Source organism: Pyrus communis, chromosome 6 (genome assembly GCF_963583255.1).
Source record: "Pyrus communis chromosome 6, drPyrComm1.1, whole genome shotgun sequence".
Classification (NCBI taxonomy): domain Eukaryota; kingdom Viridiplantae; phylum Streptophyta; class Magnoliopsida; order Rosales; family Rosaceae; genus Pyrus; species Pyrus communis.
In genome coordinates this window covers 7,249,483-7,256,293 of record NC_084808.1, presented here as the reverse complement: position 1 = coordinate 7,256,293, position 6,811 = coordinate 7,249,483, and the positions used below count along the sequence as shown (strand labels likewise).

Sequence of the window (6,811 nt, the reverse complement as noted above, 5' to 3'; positions counted from 1 at the left end):
TATCGCCTTGTGTTTGGGAAAGCTTGTCATTTGCCAATGGAGCTTGAACACCGTGCATATTGGGCCATCAAGAAGTTCAACTTTGATTACAAAGATGCTGGAATAGCAAGGAAGCTCCAACTTAATGAGTTGGAAGAGCTTAGAAATGAGGCATATGAGAATGCCAAAATCTACAAGGAACGGACTAAGCTCTATCATGACAAGGTCATCCTAAGGAAGGAGTTTCACCAAGGTATGAAAGTACTTTTGTTTGACTCACGTTTGAGACTTTTTCCAGGAAAATTGAAGTCTAGGTGGGTGGGACCATTCAAAGTCTTGCAAACATTTCCCCATGGAGCTGTGGAGATAGAAAACATGAAGAATGGCACTTCTTTTAAAGTCAACTGGCAGCGATTGAAACCATACTTGGATAAAGTAGAGGAAGAGCCAGTGTATCAAGTTGTAGATTTTCTTGAATTTACAACACCATGAACAAGCTACCATGTCTTGCCTAGACATTAAATAAAGCGCTTGCTAGGAGGCAACCTAGTGTGGTTTGTGTTCTTTCCTTATTTTGTGTTTATGTTATTACCATTCCATATTCTTTGCCTAATTGCATTGCATACAATTTTAAACATCGAGGACAATGTTTAGATTAGGTTTGGGGGAGGTTTGGAAGTTTTGTTTTGTGTTTGTGTTTGTTTGAGGTGTTAGTTTTGGTTAAGAGTGTTTTTGCATGCTAATATGAATGTATATGAGGGCTATGTTTGAAAACAAACGATTGGGTTGCTATGGAAAAGAGTTGCATCTTATTGTCATTTATAAGTTATAACTCTTGAAATTATGATCATGGAGGTACCATACTCAAATTCTGGAAGAAGAATAGTGGAGACTACCCTAGTGAGTTATTTTGAGCCTAATTGCTTCTTTGAGAGGGTTTAAAGTGTTTCTACTCCTATCTTTTTCTTTCATTTTCACTTTAAATGATCTCATTACTTCTATTTCGTTTGGATGCTAAGAATCATTCTCCTTTGCAGATACCATGTATTTAGTATCATTCATGAATGAACTCAATGAGATGATGTTAGGCTATGCATGTTTAACTACTAAAAGGCTTAAATCCTACCCATTTGTGTGCTCCATCCACCCTCGTTGCAGCCAAACACTGTAGCCCAATTCGTTCATCACCCACACCATACTCTACCCATTCTAGCCCATTACAAGCCATACCTTATAGTTTGGGGTATACCAATGTGATGAAGAATATGGGTAAATTGAGCTTAGAACAAGATTGTGGCGTGTACCAAGGACACCCATGTTGAAGAAGTTTCTAAAAAAAAAAAAAAAAAAAAAAAGAGTCAAAGTGGATACAAGTTCCAAATCCCCTCATTTTAATGCATAGGTCCTGGACGCCAAAAACAAAGAAAAAGAAGACAAATGCAAATGAAGAGCATGATCCTCAAGAACACTTTGGTAGGCCCCAAGCTCTAGTATTTCATATCACTTCTTTCGTAACCTATAACCTAAGCCTTACATTACAATCTTGAGAAAGACCTAGCTGATCATTGAGGATGTATTCATGATGTGATGGTAAGTGTGTGTGTTATCTATATTCTTAGCATTTGATTCATTTCATGAGATCTACTCAGAAATTGTGCTTTCATTTCAGATTTCATATGTGAGAATTTTGATTTCCTTTACATAATTTCACTCATATATGTTGTTGAGAGACTAAACCTTAAGATCTGAGTGAAAATTTGAGTGAAATCTGTGAGGAGTAGAGTTGAGGCGAATTCTACCTTAAGCATTTGGGTATGGTGACCTTGAAGTTGTAAGACATGGAGAAATATCTTTATAAGTTACAATTGATACGATTCTTTGAAGTGGAAAACTTTTGAGTTTGAATATATGACAAAATCTTCATTGGTTCTTATTAGTTTGTTTAAAGCATGTTTTAACCAAGTTGTTTGCAGTTTTTGTAGATGTTTGTGGGTTCGTCGCTGTAAACCCTCAGGAGACACAACTCCTCCAACTAGGGACACCTAGGGGTTCAAAGGCTTGTTGCACATGCTCAGTGCAATCGTTTGGCCAGCGAAAGTGGTTTAGTTAGATGTTTGTATTTTGTGTGTTTTAGTTTTAAGTTTGCTCGAGGACTAGCAAAAACCAGGTTTGGGGGTATTTGATAAGTCACATTTTGCATGCATTTATATCTTCCTTATTTGGTGTCTTTGTGATTGTTTTGGATTAAACTAGTCGCGTTTTACATTGTTTTGTGTTAGTGCAGCCAAGGTGTAATAAGATCAATTGGAAGGCAAATGAAGGAATGTGGTGCAATTCGACCACATTGGGTGGTTCTAAACAAGGCAAAAACATGCAGATTTCTTATTATTCCACATGGCTTGTGCCGTGTACCTCATTGCCTAAAACATTCAGCCATATTTCCACCAACAAACACAATCATGTCATGCAAATCCCATGTGGTTCCAAGTCAGATTATGCACTTCTAAAACATCAAAACATGCATTCACATGCATGTCCACAACCTGACCCGTGCATTCCATTTCCCTTCTTCACTTCTCTTTGCAGAAATCCATATGCACCTCAATTAAACATTCCATGCCATTTCAGCTCCACTTATGCCCATGCCGTGAGCTTTCTGCCATTCCCAGAGTATTATAACCAATTTCAGGTTATCCACTTCATGCTTGCAGACATTCCACATGTGTTTTGGATTAAATAAACCACACACTTGCAGATCATGTCCATGCTTTGCAGGTATCATGCCAGAAATCCACTTATCCAACCATTTCATGCGATTCCATCTCCTTAATGCCCATATCGTGCACATTCATTCTCTTTTCAGAATTCCTTTCACATGGACCATGTCAGTTTTCCACATGCATTTCTGATTGTTCTCCATCATTAGCACATTAAGAAATTCACCAAGGCAGACTCACTCATTCCCTCTCTCGGATCCATTCGATTGGACACACCATTCTGGCTCTAATTTCTGTCCACCATTCACTCTCATTCTCCCTCTCCATTCTATTCAGTTCGACATTCTCTCCCCCATTCACAAAAACTGTCCAGATTCTATTCCATTGCACATTCTCTCCCATCCGCATGTTCTTCTTCTTCCATTCCATGAGTCACACGCCAAAACACCCCATATCACTCCATCTCTGACCATTTCATTCTCCCAAGGGCAGAAACCATCCAAACCAAACCAATCTACTTCATCCGCACCACATTTGGAGAAGCAACACCAAGGAACTCTTCAAGGACTTCAACATCAGTTTTGCTTCAAGGGTTCATTCTTATCAATTCTATGTTCATTCATGTTTTATACTTTTATGTCAAATCTTTTGTAGACATGAATTGTAACTAAGCTTCCTCTAGGGATTCGATGTAACCTTGCAAAGTTTGCTATGTAATTAAGTTAGAATGCTCAGTTTGTCTACCTAGTTCTTGCTTCATTCTCTGTTATAATTGTGAATTTGTGAGTTGATTTGTATGCTTGATCTCCATTTTAGTTAACCACAAATTATTTAGCCAAGATTAAAGCATACATCATGTCTAATATTGGTGGATTTGTGAATGAATGAAGGGAAAGCTTGGCAAACATCCTGCCGAGTGTTCCCTTTGGTTTAGTGAACGTTTCTTGTGCATTACATACTCTAGATTATGAACCAAAGTTGCACATCACAATTAGGTTCAAGATTAGAGACATTTAATCAAATCCACACATCATATGGTTGATCATATCCAAGTGAAACAAACTCAAGAAATTTGTAGATGAATGAGTATAAACCAACTTAACAAACATGGATTTAATTGAGCAATGGTGAAATCGAATCCCTAGCTTCATTTCCATTGATACTATCTCATTTTATTAGTTGTAGATTCATTTGGTTGTGTTTACTTCTTTTTATTTATGCTTTCAAGTAACAACGCCAAATCTGCTCAATTTGATTAGTTTGATTCATTTCTTAGAGTTCTTGCAAACAAGTAGTTACATAGGTCCAATTAGTCCCTGTGGATTCGACACCCTTACTTATGCCATTATACTAAATATATTCTAGCATTAGGAAGGAATTATACATCAACAATTCATTTCATAGAGTTCTTGCAAAACAAGTAATTACATAGGTCCAATTAGTCCCTGTGGATTCGACACCCTTGCTTGTGCCATTATACTAAATATATTCTAGCATTAGGAAGGAATAATACATCAACAAAAATGGCGCCGTTGCCGGGGACTGATTTCAGTCCCTTGTAATTGCCTGTTTGCTATTTAAAATTTGTTCATTTCATTGTTGTTTGCTAGTTAAACTTTGTTCTTTTCATTGTAGGTAGATTCTTGATTTTCATTCAAACTTGTGTTACTTTGTTTCAGGTAGTATATGTCAAATAGACTTGTTGAGTTAGGCCAAAGAATTGAACAGTTGAAGGGCCACACTTTGGACAACTTTGTGCCATCAAGTTCATCCATTAGCCGTGAGGAAGAGGAAGGGAATTCACCTAGTTCAACAAGTAAAGGATCTGAGCAATATAATTGGGAAAGAGAAGAAGAGATGGCGGGCAACCTAGATGAGCTTCGAGCTTTGGAGGACTTTGCTCAACCAATCATACCAAATTCACCTTCATGCATCTTGCTGCCCACAGAAGCTAGAAACTATGATCTTAAATCTTCACATTTCCATATGTTTCCCTCTTTTTATGGCTTACCTAATGAAGACCTTTAGCTCATATTAAAGAGTTTTACAATGTTGTGAGTGGTTTACCTTTGCAGGGAGTAAGTGAAGCAAATTTGAGGATGAGAGTGTTTCCTTACACCTTGAAAGATAAGGCCAAGAGTTGGTTGATGACTCTAACACCAGGTTCCCTCACTACATGGGATGCCGTGGCTAAGAAGTTCTTGGAGAAGTTCTTTTCCACTCAAAAGACAGCCACATTAAGGGGACAAATCTTCAACTTCAAACAAGATGATGGAGAACCTTTCAATGAGTGTTGGGAGCGTTTTAAAGGCCTCTTGATACAATGTCCACACCATGGGTTACCTTTTCACTTACAAATGCAAATTTTCTACGATGGACTAACCCAAACTTGTCAATCAACTGTTGATAATGCAGCAGGTGGAGCATTGAAGAAAAAGAATGCTCAAGAGTCATATAACATTTATGAGATGTTGGGGTCTAATGCTCAACACAAAGATTTAAAGGGTAAGAAAGTTGGAGTCTATGAAACAAGTTCTAATCATGAGCTTTTGTTGCAGGTAGCTAACCTAGAAAGGAAGCTTGAATCCGTGCTCAACATGGTGCCAAAAGCAAATGAAGTGTGTGCCATTTGCAACATACCAAGCCATCCTACTCACCAATGTCCATCTAGGGAGGCTTACCCCGAGTATGTTCAAGAGCAAGTGAACCTCATGAATTCTTACAATCAAAGGCCAAGGAATGATGTGTATTCCAATACTTATAACCCAAGTTGGAGAGACCATCCCAATCTTTCGTGGAAGAGCAACAATTTCCAAAATTTCCAACCAAAACCTGCCACTACTCTAGAGGATACGGTTAAATTGTTAGCCCAAAACACCTTGCAATTCCAACATTCCACAAATAGCACTCTCCAACAACATTCGGCAGCCCTAACCAAAATGGAAACACAATTGGGGCAGATTACAGATGCCTTGAACCAAAGAGAGGTTGGGAAGTTTCCAAGCCAACCCGTGATACTCCAAAGGAACCAAGAGCAAGCCAAAGCAATCACTACACTTAGAAGTGGTAAGGTTATTGATAATAGAGTTGGCAATGAAGTTACTAATGAATATGATCATGTGAATGCAGGTGTTACTCAAGGAGACAATGAGAAACCAAATGAGGAACCAAGCCATGCTACTTCCTCATTTGAAGCACCAAATCTTCACAAGGCCGAGAAACCATACACTCCACCAATACCATTCCCTGGAAGACTTGCCAAGAGCAAGCAGGATAAGTCATTTAAGGAAATTTTTGATATACTAAGCAAAGTGAATGTTAACTTACCTTTGCTTGATGTCATTAGGAAGATGCCAGCATATGGGAAGTTCTTCAAGGAGTTAAACAGCTACAAAAGGAAGTATGGACCACATGAGAAGGTAGTGGTGTCGGAGAATGTGAGTGCAGTTTTGCAAAGAAAACTTCCACCAAAGCTCAAGGACCCAGGAAGTTTCTCTATCAACATCACCATAGGGGACAAGAAAGTAGAGAAGGCGATGCTTGATTTGGGTGCTAGCATCAACTTAATGCCCTATTTAGTGTACCTTCAACTAGGTTTGGGAGATTTGAAAGCCACCACCATTTCATTACAACTTGCAGACAGATCCGTGAAATATCCAAGAGGTATAGTAGAAGATATTCTAGTTCAAGTTGATAAACTAATCTTGCCTGCAGATTTTGTAGTGTTGGACATGGAAGAAGCTCCTATACATGATCGTGAGTTGCCAATATTGCTTGGGAGACCTTTCATGGCCACGGCCAAGACCATCATTGATGTGCAAAATGGACTCCTTGATGCGAGAATTACACGCATGATGCGAGATTTATACGCGCATAAATTAAACCCTCTTTTTGACAATTGTAGTATAAGTATAAGTAGGGATCGTTCTGGACCGGGGATTAGGAGGGATTGTTAATCACTTGGAAACTGACTCAAAAACGTAAAAACACAATATAAAACACTAAACTAGACTCAAAGAATGTAAAACTAAACTTTAAAACACTAAGACAAACCAAAGACTCAAAATGCTTTTAAAAACACAAACTAAAATGATTTCTAACTAAATTGACATTAA

General features: G+C 38.3%; 1 non-coding gene across 1 annotated transcript; it reads right to left on the bottom strand.

Moving 5' to 3' along the window:
* Window positions 1–4,926: 4,926 nt before the first annotated feature.
* LOC137738518 (small nucleolar RNA R71) lies at window positions 4,927–5,037 on the bottom strand. Its single transcript, XR_011068962.1, has one exon. It is a non-coding gene; the product is annotated as a small nucleolar RNA R71 (small nucleolar RNA).
* Between the last annotated feature and the right edge of the window lie 1,774 nt (window positions 5,038–6,811).